Source organism: Sus scrofa, chromosome 7 (assembly GCF_054392235.1).
Source record: "Sus scrofa isolate SSC_HxYL_T2T_F1_AM1 chromosome 7, Sscrofa_HxYL_maternal_Yorkshire_Landrace_v2.0, whole genome shotgun sequence".
In the NCBI taxonomy this organism is placed as follows: Eukaryota; Metazoa; Chordata; class Mammalia; order Artiodactyla; family Suidae; genus Sus; species Sus scrofa.
The window spans coordinates 1,853,475-1,869,262 of NC_139389.1; positions in this window are offsets into that span (position 1 = coordinate 1,853,475).

Sequence of the window (15,788 nt, forward strand, 5' to 3'; positions counted from 1 at the left end):
CAAACTTGAGTAGGATCCATGAGGCCGAGGGTTTGATCCCTGGCCTTGCTCAGTGGGTTAAGAATCCGGTGTTGCCATGAGCTGTGGTGTAGGTTGCAGACGTGGCTTAGATCCCATGTTGCTGTGGCTGCAGCTGTAGCTCTGATTTGACCCCTAGCCTGGGAACTTCCATATGCCGCAAATGTGGCCCTAAAAAGCAAAAAAAAAAAAAAAAAAAAAAGGTTTTCGTGCATCTATTGAGATGACCATGTGGTTTTTGACTTTTCTTTTGTTAGTGCGGTACATGACATGGATAGATTTACATATGATGAACCATCCTTGGGAACCTGGGATGAAGGTTGTGGTGTATGATTTTTTTTATGTGTTGTGGGATTAGGTTAGCTAAAGTTTTGTTGAGAATTTTTGCATCTATATTCATCAAAGACACTGGCCTATAATTTTATTTTTTGATAGTATCTTTGTCTGGTTTTTGTATTTGGGTGATGGTGGCTTCATAGCATGTCTTTGGGGTCACTCCTTCTTCTTTAATCTTTTGGAAGGGTTTAAGAAGGAGGGCTATGAGTTCTTCTCTGTATGTTTGTTGAATTTGTCTGTGAAGCCATCTAGTCCTGGACTTTTGTTTGTAGAAAGTGTTTTCAGTACATATTGAATTTCATTCCTAGTGATCATTCCGTTCAAATTATCTATTTCTTCTTGATTCAGTTTTTGTGAGCTGTATGTTTCTAGAAATGTGTCCATTTCTTTTAGGTTGTCACATTTGTTGGCATATAATTGTTCATAGTATTCTTTTATGCTTGTTTTCATTTCTGCAGTATCTGTTGAGATTTTTCCCTTTTCATTTCTTTTCTCTCTCTCTCTTCTTTTTTAATGGCTGCACATGGAGATTCCCAAGCTAAGGGATGATTCAGAGCTGTAACTGCCAGCCTACACCACAGCCACAGCAACACGGGATCCAAGTGTGTCTGCGTGCGACCTACCCACAGCTCAAGACAACACGGGATCCTTTAGCCCACTGAGTCAGGCCAGGGATCAAACCCCTGTCTTCATGGATACTGGTTGGGTTCGTTACCGCTGCACCACGGAGGGAATCTCCTCATTTCTTATTTTTTTAATTTGGCTTCTCTCTCTCTTCTTCTTGGTGAGACTGCCCAGGGGTTTGTCAGTTTTTTTTACCCTTGTGTTTATTTTTTCCTATTTTTTTTTTGTTTGTTTGTTGTCTTTTTGCCTTTTCTAGGGCCACTCCTGCGGCATATGGAGGTTCCCAGGCTAGGGGTCGAATTGGAGCTGTAGCCGCTGGTCTACACCACAGCCACAGCAACACCAGATCTGAGCTGCGTCTGCAACCTACACCAGAGCTCACGGCAACGCTGGATCCTTAACCCACTGAGCAAGGCCAGGGATCGAACTTGCAACCTCGTGGTACCTAGTTGGATTCATTAACCACTGAGCCACGACGGAAACTCCTTAATTTTTCCTTTTTTTAATTTCTATTTTATTGTTTTCCTCTCTGATCTTTATGTATCTGATCTCCGCGGGTCGGGTAGGCGGCTTCCGGGGCTGGCGGGGGGGGGGGGGGGGGGTCCTTTCCTCTTTCACAGCTCCCCCTCCAGAGTGCTGGTCCCGTCCTGATTGCTGTTTTTCTCCTCTCTCTCTCTCTTTTTTTTCTACCCACCTATGTGGAGGGTTTCTTGCCCTTTTGGGGTCTGAAGTCTTCTGCCAGCGGCCAGCGGATGTTCTGTGCGAATCGTTCTACCTGTAGACGTGGTTTCGTGGGCGAAGGGGAGCGCCACGCCTGCTCCTCCACCGTCTTGATCCCACTTCCTGGCTGATAGGTTTATGTCGTGGTGTTGGATCCAAAAAATCGCATGCCCTGGGGAACTAGGAGAGAGGACCCCCCCACCCCGCCCCGCCGTGAGGCCCCTGATTGCTGTAAAGGGAGAGGGGGAAGGAAATCAGGCTTTCAGGTTCCCAGGCCCCCTGCAGCCCCCAGGCCTGTTCCGGAGGCAGGAGGGATCTTTCGGGTCGTCGTTAGAGTCGATGGCCACGAGAGGGCGACAGAGCCCGCCTGGTGCTCCACGTGGGCCCTTCCAGGCTCAGAGCCGGGTTTCCAGGCAGGGAAGGGGGCACAGAGCATGTGACCAGCGAGGGGGTTGCTTGCAGGCCCCTCTGGGCCCCCTTTCCATTGTCTTCCTTGAGAGAGGGGACCGAACTCTGCTCAGACCCGCTGACTTTTTCCGGCGTCCAGACACCGGGACCGACCGCCCGGGGTCCGACCAGCATGTGACGTCACAGTCAGACCTCTGAGCTCGAGACACCGGCTTGAGCCACGGGCGTGCGGTTCTCCGCAGGCAGCCTCGCAGGGCCTTTGGCACCTGGGAAGCTCAGCTGATGCTCCTGAATGCGGCTTGCGGAGAAGCTGAGAGTTTGGTGTCGGTCCTCATCCCTGCCTGCGCACTCTCTCCCTCAGAGATTTCTTGTTCCTTCGGAGACCTTCCCCCCCCCCCCCCCGTCCTTGACCTCTGGGGGTCAAGTCCGTGAATTCAGTGGGACGCTGATGGGCTTCAAGCCCGTTCAGTGCCGAGGAGCGGGTGTGGCGGATCGGCGTGGGGAAGCGGTGTTGGGACGGGGGTCCTGGGGTCCTGGATCTCTTTCAGAGGGAAGTTTTCCCCTCAGTAAGGCTCCATCACTCTGAGAAGGATTGGAGGAAGGAAGTCAGCCTCTCAGGTGTTCAGGCCCATTCATTGCAGCCCCTGCCCTTGCTCAGGGGGCGGCTGAGGGAAGGGCCGGAAGAGGGCGCTCGAGCACAGAGGCCGCCTGGTGCCCCCGCTGTGCGCTCAGAGCTGGGCTTTGAGGTGGGCAGGAGGAGCGCCAAGGGTGTGTGTGACTCTGCAGGAGGGTAAGTGAGGGTGTGCCTCCGATTCTGCGGCTTAAATTGCTTGCATGATACAGGGAACTTAGTCCCACGTTCACATCCAGGGGTCCATGCGAGACGGATAGACGGAACGTTTTCTTTTTCTTTTTCTTTTTTAAGGAAACCCCAGACAGTTCTCCATGGTGGTTGTACCAATGTACTGTTTCCTACAGCAGTGCAGGAGGGTTCCCTTTTCCTCCACAACCTCTTCGGCGTGTATTTATTATTTATCAAAACTTTTTTTTTTTTTTTTTTTTGGTCCTTTTTAGGGCCGCACCGGCTGCATATGGAGGTTCCCAGGCTAGGGGTTGAATCGGAGCTGCAGCTGCTGACCTACACCACAGCCACAGCAACGCCGGATCCTTAACCCACCGAGCGAGGCCGGGGATCAAACCTGCAACCTCATGGTTTACTAGTCGGATTTGTTAACCACTGAGCCACGACAGGAACTCCAACATATTTTTCAATGGCCAGAGAAGTGGACCAACTTTCTGAATGTGGCTGTCATTTGACTTACCGCCAGCACACCTCTAGAATTAGAAATACCTGGCTTGAGGCTTGGGGATGAGTTCCGTTTTAAGACTCAGGCTTGCCTGGTGTCTGTCACCTAGAAAGCTGAGCTGTGGTCGTGACTGCAGCGTCTAACTGAGGTTCGAATTTGCAGGGCACTCTTCCTCTCCCTGTGAAGCCTGCCTCGACAACTTTCTGCGAAGTTCCTTAGTCTTTTTCCTTCTGAGGTTTTTCTTTCTGTTGTTGACCTCTGCCGGAAAAACGAGAGTTAAAACCTTCTCCATGAGGAGTTTCCATCTTGTGGCTCAGCGGTTAACAAACCCGACTAGCACCCATGAGGACACGGGTTCAGTCCGTGGTCACAAACGGTGGGTTAAGGATCCGAGATTGGCGTGAGCTGTGGTGTAAGTAGCAGAAGTGGCTTGAATCCCGCATTGCTGTGCCTGTGGTGTAGGCCAGCAGCTGCAGCTCCGATTTGACCCCTAGCCTGGGAACCTCCGTATGCCACGGGTGCAACCCTAAAAAGACAAAAGACAAAAACAAACAAAAACACCTGCTCTGTGAATTAAGGGGAAGCTAATTCATTGGTTAACTTAAAGCAGGTTATGTGACTTGGAGTGTGTTTGGCTGACTGATTTAAGGTAGTGGTGGTGTTGGAGAAAAGAATTGGGTGCTCGGGGAAAGGATGAGAGAGGAACACCACCATCTGTAAGGCACTTCATTGTCGTTGGAGGGAGAGGGGGAAGGAAATGGGGCTTCCAGGCGCTCCAGCCCCGTTCAGGCCCCCATGGATGGTTCAGGAGGCAGGGGGAGGGCTCTGAGTTGTAGTTACCGCTCTGGCCACCGGAGGGCGCCAGAGCGCCGGCAGAGCCCCCAGCTTCAACATGTTGGCGCTTTGGGGCTCAGAGTTGGGTTTCCAGATGGGGAAGGCAGAACCCCATGGATGTGACCGGAAAATAAGGGTTGGTTACAGGCCTCCTCTGTCTTCTTTTTCAGTGGTTTTGCTTGATAGAAGGGACCTAATTCTGCGTTCTCACCTAGGTGTCTCTGCCAGACTTGTAATATTTTCCAGTGTCCAGACGATTTGACCAAATACCTGGGGTCTGATTGTCATTTGATTTCCCAGAGTTAAATCTCTGAAATTAGAAATACCTGGCTTGGAGTTCCCATCGTGGCTCAGCAGTGACGAGCCCGACTAGTGTTCATGAGAACTTGGGTTTGATCCCTGGCCTCGATCGGTGGGTTAAGGATCCAGTGTTGCCGTGAGCTGTGGTGTAAGTCAGCAGCTGGAGCTCTGATTCAGCCCCTAGCCTAGGAACTTCCATATGCCGAGGATTCGGCCCTAAAAAGCAAAAGAAGAAGAAAAAAAGGAATACCTGACTTGAGCCTCAGGATTTTCCAGAATCAGGCTTGCATGGGATCTGGTATCTGGGAAGCTCGGCTCGCAGTCTTGCATATGGTTTGTGAAGAGTCACGGTTTGGCGGTGGTCCTCACCTCCCCCTGTGACCCTCTCTCTGAGTTCCCCCCAGAGCACCTTGTTCTTGTTCCTTCTGAGACTTTCCCTCCTGTCCTTGACCTCTGCGTGAAGAACGTGACCTAAAGCCAGGTCCGCGAATTAAGCAAAGCGCGGATGAGCTTAAACCTCATCCCATGACTTGTCATGGGTTTGACCGAGAAAGTCCTGGTGTTGGAATAAAGAGAATTGGGCTATCTTTCCATTTCTTGGAAGCCTCGTTCATTTCCTTCATTAATGTTTTATAGTTCTCAGTATATAAGTCTTTCACCTTCTTGGTCAGCTTTATTCTTAGGTTTTGGTTTTGGTTTTTTGTTGTGATTTTAAAAGGTTTTTTTTTTTTTTCATTCCTTTTCTGATATTTCTTGTTAGTACAAAAATGCAATGAATTTCTGAATGAAAACCTTGTATCCTGCTGCTTTGCTGAATTGGTTTCTTAGATCAAGTTGTTTTTTTAATGACTTAGGGCTTTCTGTGTATAGGATCTTGTCATCTGCCTTTCGTGACAGCTTTACCTCTTCCCTTCCAATGCGGATACCTTTTGTTTTTCTCTTCTGATTGCTGTGGCCAGGACTTCCAATTTTATGTGAGATAACAGTGGTGGGAGGGGGCATCCTTGTCTTGCTCCCGATTCCAGTGGGAAGGCCTTCAGCGTTTCTCCACTGAGCATTATTTGGGCTGTGGGTTTGTCGTAAAAGGCTTTGGTTATGTTGAGGCACGTTCCCTCTTCGGTAAGCGTTTTTATCGTGAATGGAGTGTTGGCTCCTGTCAAGGGCTTTTTCTGCATCTATTGAGATGATCATGTGGTTTTTGTGTTTGCTTTTATTAACGTGTATGACATTGAATCATTTGCATATGTTGAACCATCCTTATGAACTTGGGCTGAATCCCACTTTGCTGTGGTGTGTAATCTGGTTAATGTGATGTGGCATATTCTGTTTGGTAGAATTTTATTGAGAAGTCAGAGGACAAGCTTTTGATTGCATTGATTTTCTCTACTGATCTCTTGATTTCAACGCCATTAGTTTTACCTCTGATTTTTCTTATTTCTCTCTTTTTCTAGCTGCAGTTAACATGGCCCTGCTGTCTCTGGTTCTCTGATGTGCAAGACTACTTGGTATTTCTTCTTGCATAATATATGCACTTAATGCTATAAGTTTTTCCCTATGCCCTGCTTTTAGTGCATCTCAAAATTTTGATGTCATATTTTATTTAATTTAGGTAAAATATTTTAAAAATTCTCTTGTGACTTTTTTTGACCCATGTTACTTAGAAGTGTGTTGTTTAATCTCCAAATATCCTGGAATATTTCCAGCTATCTTTCTGTTATTCGTTTCTAATTCCACTGTGACCCAGGAACATAGTTTGTATTATTTCTGTTCTTTTAAGTTGGTCAAGATATTTATTATGGCCCAGAATGAGGTCTGGCTCGGTGGATACGCCATGTGATCTTGAGAAAAATGTGTATTCTGTTTTGGGGCGAAATCCAGGTAATTACGATGCTGTCCCGATGAAATATATTCTTATCGACTTTCTACCTGCCGAACCTGTCAATTCCCACATGAAGCGCACTGAAGCTTCAAATGGTAGTAGCGGAATTGTCTGTTTCTTATGAGGGTTCTATCAGTTTTTCTTCACACATTTTGGCCCTCTGTTGTTAGATGCATGTACGTAACGGATTGTGTCATTTTCTGGGGGAATTGACCCTTTCATCATTCTGTAATGCCCCTCTCAGCCTTGATCATTTTCCTGGCTCTAAAGTTTACTTTGCCTGGCATTAACTTAGCTCTTTCAGCTGTATTTTGTTTTAAAATTCCTGTTAGCCTGTTGTCTTTTTCTCCATCCTTCTACTTTTAACTTATCTGTGGTTTTATATTTAAAGTTCTTGGCTGTTGTTGTTTTTGTTTGTTTGTTTTGCTTTTTAGGGCCACACCCACGGCATATGGAGGTTCCCAGGCTAGGGGTTGTCCTACAAAACCTACAGCTGCTGGCCTACACCACAGCCACAGCAATGCCAAATCCGAGCCGCATCTGTGATCTACACCACAGCTCTCAGCAATGCCAGATCCCCGACCCACTGAGCAAGGCCAGGGATCAAACCTGCAACCTCATGGTTCCTAGTCGGGTTTGTTTCCACTGCGCCACGATGGGAACTCCTACTTTCTCTGGATTTAATTGAGCATTTCATGATCCAATTTTTTCTCTTTTCTTGGTACATCAGTTATACTTATTCTTAAAAATGTTTTAGTGACTAATCTAAATCTACTTTGAAATGACATTATACTGCATCACAGCTAGTATAGATACCTTATAATAAATAAGGTATTTCTAATTCTTTCTTCCAATCTCTCAGAGAATTGCTAACATTCATTTCACCTATCCATATGCTATAATCACTGAATATATTGTTATTTACTATTGTAACTTCGAACAGTTATTGATTACATTAATTAAGAATAATAAAAGGTTTTATTTTCGTTTCCTTACTCTTTTCTTTTCTTTCTTTCTTTCTTTCTTTTTTTTTTTTTTTTTTAATCTTTTTAGGGCTGTACCTATGGCATATGGAAGTTTCCAGCCTAGGGGTCGAATCAGAGCTGCAGCTGCCAGCCTACACCACAGCCATAGCAACTTGGGATCTGAGCCATGTCTGTGACCTACACCACAGCTCACAGTAATGCCAGATCCTTAACCCACTGAGCAAGGCCAGGGACTGAACCCATATCCTCATGGATACTAGTCAGGTTCATTACCACTGAGCCATGCCAGGAATTCCTCCTTGCTCTTTTTCTACCCTCTTCCTTTGTTTATGCAGATCTGTGTTTCTTACCCAGATCATTTTCCCTTTCTCTGGAAACTCCTTTTGAGGTTCTTCACGGGGCACCTCTACTAGTGCCACGTTCTGAGTTTCTCAGAACATTTGTATTTGTGTATTTGTGTTTTGCTGTACCCACTGCATATGGAAGTTCCAGGGCCAGGGATCAAACCTGTGCCACATCAGTGATCCAAGCCACTGCAGGGACAACACTGGATCCTTAACCCCCTGCACCACAAGGGATCTCCAGTTTCTCAGAACATTTTAACCTCTCCTTCATTTTTGGAGGATAGTGTCAATGGGTGTGGAATTCTAGGTTGGTGGGTTTTTTTTTCTTGCAACAGTGTGTATTTTACATCATTCTCCTCTTGCTTGTATTTCTTATGAAAAGTCAGATGTCATTCTTGGGGTGGGGTAAAAAAGTAGTTTTATTGTGGTATGATTGACTAATAGTATATATTTTATGTGTATGATCTGATAAGAATTGACCATATAACCACACAAAACCAAGATAGTGAACGCATTTGTCCTTTGAACAGTTTCGTGGTGACCCTTGGTGGTCCCTCACCTCAGCCCCTCCCATCCCCTGTCATTGCCAAGAAACCAAACAGTATGTAGGTGCCTGCTTAACTGCCAAAGTGGTTGACTACTTTACGTTCTCACCAAAAGACTTCAGTGATTTTAATTTTTATTGTACTTTAAAAATATATAACAAAATATAAATACCATCTGCTCTATCTGTAATTTCCACCTTCACAGATTCAACCAACCATGGATCAAAAGTATTCAGAAAAGAACAATTCTGTAAAGTTCTAAAGAAAAAAACTTGAATTTATAAATGCTGGCAACTATTTATATACTATTTACATTGCATGAGGTATTATAAGTAATCCACAGATGACTTAAAATAGATAGGGAATGTGTGTAGATTACATGCAAACAGGGAGCCATTTACTAGAAGGGATTCGAACATCTGTAGGCCTTCGTGGCCATGGTGGGTCCTGGACCCAGTCCCCCACAGATACCAAGGGATGACTAGATGCCTTCTTCACCACTTTTTTTTGGTCTCTTTAAGGCCACACCCACAGCATATGGAAGTTCCCAGACTAGGGGTCAAATAGGAACTGTAGACACAGGCCTACGCCACAGCCACAGCAGTGCTGGATCCAAGCCGCATCTGGGACCTATGCTACAGCTCACAACAATGCCGGGTCCTAAGCGCACTGAGTGAGGCCAGGGATCCAGCCTGCATCCTCATGGATACTAGTCGAGTGCATCACCACTGAGCCAGGACTGGAACTTCCAGACACAGACTCTTGGGGATCGAGACGCCATGCAGAAGAAACACCAAGGCCCTCAGACAACAGATGTGACCAACGCCGTGCAGGTGGCTGAGGCTGTACCTTCCCCCAGCTCAGCTCCTCCACTACACACCCTCTGCCCTTTTCCCAGCATAAAATAGGATTTTTCTTTTTGACAGCTTGCCCCGGCATTAGTACTTTTGTTTTTTGTTTTGTTTTGTTTTTTGTTTTTTTAATTTATTATTATTATTTTTAAACTACTCAATGAATTTATTACATTTATAGCTGTACAATGATCATCACAATCCAGTTTTATAGGATTTCCATCCCACACCCCCAGCGCATCCCCCCACCCCCAAAACTGTCTCCTTTGGAAACCATAAGTTTTTCAAAGTCCGTGAGTTCTATTTTTAGAGAAAGGCACGCTGCTGAATATTCCTGAGAGCTTTGCTTCCAATGTCCTTCCCTCACAACAAGCCACATTCACCTCTGTTCTCCCAGGAGGTCCTCCAAGAACTGCAGTCAGGTTTGACCCAGATTCCTATGGAGACTTAGCTTTGCCCTGGGACCCAGTGCATGTGAAAGTCTGTGTGCACCTTTTAAGAATGGGGTCTCTGTTTTCCCCCAGTCTCACGGAGCTCCTGTGCACAAGCCCCAATGGCCTTCAATGTCAGATGCTCCAGGGGCTCTTTCTCCCAGTGCCAGATCCCCACACGTGGGAGTTTGATGTGGGGCTCAGAACTCTCACTCCTGCAGCTGAGTTTCTGTGAACCAGTTACTTTCCAGTCTGTGGGGCTTCCCACCCAGGAGGTATGGGGTTGCTTATTTCACGTAATAATCACCCCTCCTCCCTCTTGATGTGGCCTCTTCTTTGTCTTCTGGAGTAGGATATCTTTTTGAAGGTTTCCGGTCCATTTGGGTGGAGATTGCTCAGTCTTTAGTTGTGAATTTTATTGTTTTTAGGAGAGAAGTTGAGCTCCAGTCCTTCTACTCCACCGTCTTACCGGCATTAGTACTTCTGAATGACATGAAGTACACCCACAGGTTTTAAACTGTAGGAGGCACACCTATTTTAGAAAGAGTCTCCTTGGTGACTGAAGCTTTTCCCGTTGACACTCTGAAGCAGATGCATTGTTCTCTATTGGGAATTTCCTAGAGACCTCCTTCCCATTTTCCAGTCTTCCCTGGGCTCAGCCAGTGCGGGATGGAGAATTCCCCGTGCACACATTAAAGACACCAACTTCGTCCTTTGCGTCGAGGTCCACGGTCTTACGTCCCCATAAGTGCAGGACCACTGGCTCATAACAAAAGAGAAAACTCAGGATCAGCCGGGCGAAGAGAGGCAGAAGGCAAGGTAGGGGCTCTGAGCTTCCACATTCTTTCCGGGCTGCCCTTCTCCCCCATATCTCCATGTGTTCTCCATCCCATTTTAGCTACTTTTTTTTTCTGCCTTTTCTAGGGTCACACCTGCGGCATATGGAGGTTCCCAGGCATATGGAGCTACAGCTGCCTGCCTCACGGCAACGCTGGGTCCTTAACCCACTGAGCAAGGCCAGGGATCGAACCCGCAGCCTCATGGTTCTTAGCCGGAATCGTTCACCACTGCGCCACGGCGGGAACGCCCCATTCTAGCCCCTTTTAACTGTAAAACCAGTGGCATTACTCATCCTCACGACACTGTGCAGCCGTTACCGAATTTCAGAAAATCGTTCGCATCCTGCACAGAAACTCTGGGACCGTTACGGAAACTCTGCCTTCCTTCGGTTCCCCAGCCGCTGATCGCCTCCAATCTACTTTCTGCCTCCATGGGTCTGCCTATTCTAGATATTCGATGAACGTGGTATTTGTTCATTTATGACTGGCTTATTTCACTTAGCAACATGTTCACAAAGTTTGCCCACATCGCATCATGTATCAAAACTTCATTCCTTTTTGGGAGTTTCCATTGTGGATCAGTGGGTTAAGGACCTGAGATAGTCTCTGTGAGGATGTGGGTTCAATCCCTTGCCTCACACACTGAGTTAAGGATCTGGCATTGCCACAAGCTGTGGCACAGGTCACACGTGTGGCTCAGATCTGGTGTTTCTGTGGCTAAGGTGTAGGCCTGCATCTGCAGCTCTGATGCGATCGCTCGTGTGGGAACTTCCATATGCCACAGGTACTACCATAAAAAGAAAAAAAAAAAAAAAGGAGTTCCTGTCGTGGTGTGGCAGAAACAAATCCAACTAGGAACCATGAGGATGCGGGTTGGATCCCTGACTTCGCTCAGTGGGTTAAGGATCCAGCATTGCCGTGAGCTGTGGTGTATGTCGCAGATGTGGCTCAGATCTGACGTTGCTGTGGCTATGATGTAGGCCAGCAGCTGTAGCTCCGATTCAACCCCTAGCCTGGGAACCTCCGTATGCTGCAGTGCAGCCCTAAAAAAGGCAAACTTCATTTTTTTAAATGACTGAATAAAATTCCGTGTATGTCTACATCACATTCCATTTATGCTTTCCCGTACTGATGGGCACTTGAGCTGTTTTGGGTTCTCCAAGTAAAGCTGCAATGAGCAGTGGCATCAAGTATCTTTTTGAGTTGGTGTCTTCAGTTCTTTGGAGTGTACCCCTAGGAAGGGAACTGCTGAGTTGTGTGGAAATTCTGTGTTTAGCTTTTTGGGGAAATGCCAAACTGCTTTCTATAATGGCTGTGCTATTTCACATTCCCACCAGCAATGCTCAAAATTTCCAGTTTTGGAGGTCCCACTGTGGCTCAGCAGTAACAAACCCGAGTAGTATCCATGAGGACACAGGTTCGATCCCTGGCCTTGGTCAGTGGGTTAAGGATCCAGCATTGCTGTGAGCTGTGGTGTAGGTCGCAGGCGTGGCTCGGATCTGGCATTGCTGTGGCTGTGGTGTAGGCTGGCAGCTGCAGATCCAATTCGACCCCTTGTCTGGGCACTTCCTTATGCTGCAGGTACGGCCCTTAAGACAAAGACAAAGACAAAGAGAAATTCCAGTTTCTTCACATCCTTGTCAACTCTTGTTATTTTCCATTTATTTAACTATAGCCATCTAAGTAGGTGTGAGGTGGTACCTCTTTGTGGTTTTGATTTGCATTGTTCTGAAGACTAAGAATTTTGAGCATCTTTCTGTATTCTTATTAGCCATTTGTATATCCTCTTTGGAGAAATGGCTATTGAAGTCCTTTGTCCTTTTAAAAATTGGGTTGTCTTTTTGCCTTTGAGTGGTGGGAGTGACATAAATTCTGTGTATTAAATCCTTATTAGATATATGATTTGCAAATATATCCTACTCTGTAGGTTATCTTTTCACTTTTTTGACAATGTCCTTAGTTTTTATTTTTTCTTTTTATGGGGGTACCTCTGGCATGTGGATGTTTCCAGGCTAAGGGTTGAATAGGAGCTGTAGCTGAAGACCTACACCACAGCCACAGCAACACCAGCTCTGGGCCACATCTGTGACCTATGCCCCAGCTTGTGGCAACACTAGATCCTTAACCCACTGAGTGAGGTCAGTGATCAAACCTGCATCCTCTTGGAGACTATGTTACGTTCTTAACCCACTGAGTCACAATGGGAACTCCTTGACAATATTCTTTGATGCAGTTTTTAATTTTGATTAAGTTTAAGCAATCTTTTGCTGTTATTATTCATGCTTTTTGTGTCATTATCTAAGAAACCATTGCTAAACTCGATGTGATGATTTATTCTTATATGTTCTTTTTTTTTTTTTTTTGTCTTTTGTCTTTTTTTTGTCTTTTGTTGTTGTTGTTGTTGCTATTTCTTGGGCCGCTCCCACGGCATATGGAGGTTCCCAGGCTAGGGGTTGAAACGGAGCTGGAGCCACCGGCCTACGCCAGAGCCACAGCAACGCGGGATCCGAGCCGCGTCTGCAACCTACACCACAGCTCACGGCAACGCCGGATCGTTCACCCACTGAGCAAGGGCAGGGACCGAACCCGCAACCTCATGGTTCCTAGTCGGATTCGTTAACCACTGCGCCACGACGGGAACTCCTATTCTTATATGTTCTTATAAGATGTTAGCTTATAAGGCATTGTTGTTTATATTTAGCTTGTTGATCCTTTTTGAATTAATTTTTATTTAGTGTGAAGTAGGGCTCCAGTTTCATTCTTTGCATGTGGAAATCCAGTTGTGCCAGAATCATTTGTTGAAAGGAAATAGCTGGCAGTCTGTCTATTTTAAGTCATTTTGGTGGCCCTTATGGGGACCAAAGAAAGCCCCAACAGCCCTGGGGCTGGGGAGTAAACAGATGCCATGTCCACGGTTGAGCTCATTGTCACTCACTCCCTTTCTTGTCAGCCATCCAGTCTGCAGGTATGTCTTTCTTCTGGATTCAAGCTTCTGCTCTCTTTGTATTGTGATACTCTCCAGGCTTTATTTGGGATCTATTTTAATGTTTCTTTCTTTCTGGTTAATTTCTTGTTCTGTATGTGAGTACTGGTTGGCACTTGGTTTGATTTGGAACTGGAACTGGTTTACTGTTGGCCCATTCCTTCAAGAATAGGGTCTGTTTCATTGGAGCTGTGCCAGTTTAGCCTTTGGTCCATTCCTTTGCAAGAGAAGCTGTTCTATGGGAACTGGCTGAGGAGCCTTCTACCTGGCTCCTCCAGAACCAAAACTGCCCCTTATAAATGGCCAACATTAAACCTATAGGTTGTTTGAGCTGCCTGAGCAATTTCAGTTGTTTAAACTGTGTGACAAATACTATACACACACACACACATGTGTGTGCATGCACACATACACATATATTTTAGGGCCACACTCGTGGCATATGGAAGTTCTCAGGCTAGGGTTCTAATTGGAGCTATAGCTGCCAGCCTACACCACAGCCACAGCAACACCAGATCCAGATCCGAGCCACATCTGTGACCTACACCACAGCTCACAGCAATGCTGGATCCTTAATCCACTGGGTGAGACCATGGATTAAACCCACATCCTCATGGATACTAGTCGGGATCATTAACTACTGAGCCACAAAGGGATCTTCTGACAAATATTATTTTAGTCTAGAGAAAAACCTGTCAAAAATAGGATCCAAGCTATCTAAATATACTGAGGGTGCCCCCCTTTACAAGGTCTCTGGCTGATTTTATTTTTAAATCCACAATCCATCTTCAAGTGCACTTATAACTAAATGGAATGACCTAACCAAAGGTAATTTAGAATATCAATGGCCATTATGGTAAAATATTAAAATCCCCAAATTTAATTGACTTTAATTCAAATTGGACCACAATAGCTCAAAAATTTCTAAAACTGAACAGAATACTTAATTCAATTGGTATTTTGAGATTTCCAAACATTCCTAGGAGCCTAAAATTGCCTCTCTGCAAAATAAGATTTTAACTTTAACTAAGGTAAGCAAAGATAGAATGGTTCCTGAAGTCTCCTTGGCTGGTCTCAGATGCCACCCTGGCACCATCCGTCTTCTCTCACTATGCTCCGCAAGCCCAGAGCTCACCACTGGCACCTCCCTCCTTCCCTTCTATGCTGCCTCCTCCTCCTTCCAGCTTCCCCACAATTCCCTCACCAAACTTCCCCTTTTCTTCTGAACTTATCAGAACCTGTCCCTTTAAAATTAAGCCTCTGAGACTCCAGAGACCAAACTCTTTATTTTTATTTTTTAAATTTAAGTGTCATTGATCAGAGCTAGACTCATATTTTTTTCTCTTTCCTTTTCTTTTTTTATTTTTTTAATGGCTGCACCTGTGGCATATGGAAGTTCCCGAAATAGGAATCGAACCTGCATCCTCCCAGAGACAACGTTGGGTCCTTAACCCACTGAGCCACAACAGGAACTCTTAATTTCTTACATTCCCTGGCCTAAAGCTGAACAATTGTGAGCTATAGTCAAAGTTTTTACTAAAGTAACCAAAGGTTGGCACACATTTGCTGTGGAATTTAATAGTCATTCAGATCTGTCAACCTAGTTTCTCTTGCTCATGCCAGAGTTCACATGCTTGTCAGTGAAGCCAGGTCCAGCATTGGGTTTGCTGCTAACTGGTAAAACCTTGAAAGGTCTCTAGAATTACAACTGGGAGACATATGATAAGGCATTGGCAATCACTCAGTGATTTCATCAGGCAATTCCTGTGGCTTTTCCAAAGCCTGTTGATTGGAGCAAAATTCGGGCTTATACAAAAATCTGATGAACCTGTTTGACTATTATAATCAACTCCAGGAGTTCCCTGGTGGCTCAGTGGGTTAAAGATCTAGCATTGCCACTATTGACTGTGGCTTGGCTCACTACAGTGGCCCAGGAACTTCCACAGGCCACAGGTGCAGCCAAAAAAAAAAAAAAAAAAAAAAAAAGAAAGAAAGAAAAGAGAAAGGGGAGGGGGAGGAATCGACTTCAGATTTTTTTCCATTGTATTTATTTATTTATAGTGATTTTTTCCATTTTATTTACTTATTTATTTATTTATAATGATTTTTTTCCATTATAGCTGGTTTACAGTGTTCTGTCACTTTTCTGCTCACGTACAGCAATGTGACCTAGTCACATATACATGTATACATTCTTTTTCTCACATTATCATGCTCCATCATAAGTGACCAGAGTTCCCAGTGTTGGATTATTTTTGAAGAAAACTCAGGTCTCCTTCAGTTGTTGATTCCACCAGGGCAGCTTTTAACGCTATACTTTGTTTTTTGGCTTTTTTAGGGCCACACCTGTGGCACATGGAGGTTCCCAGGCTGGGGGTCGAAT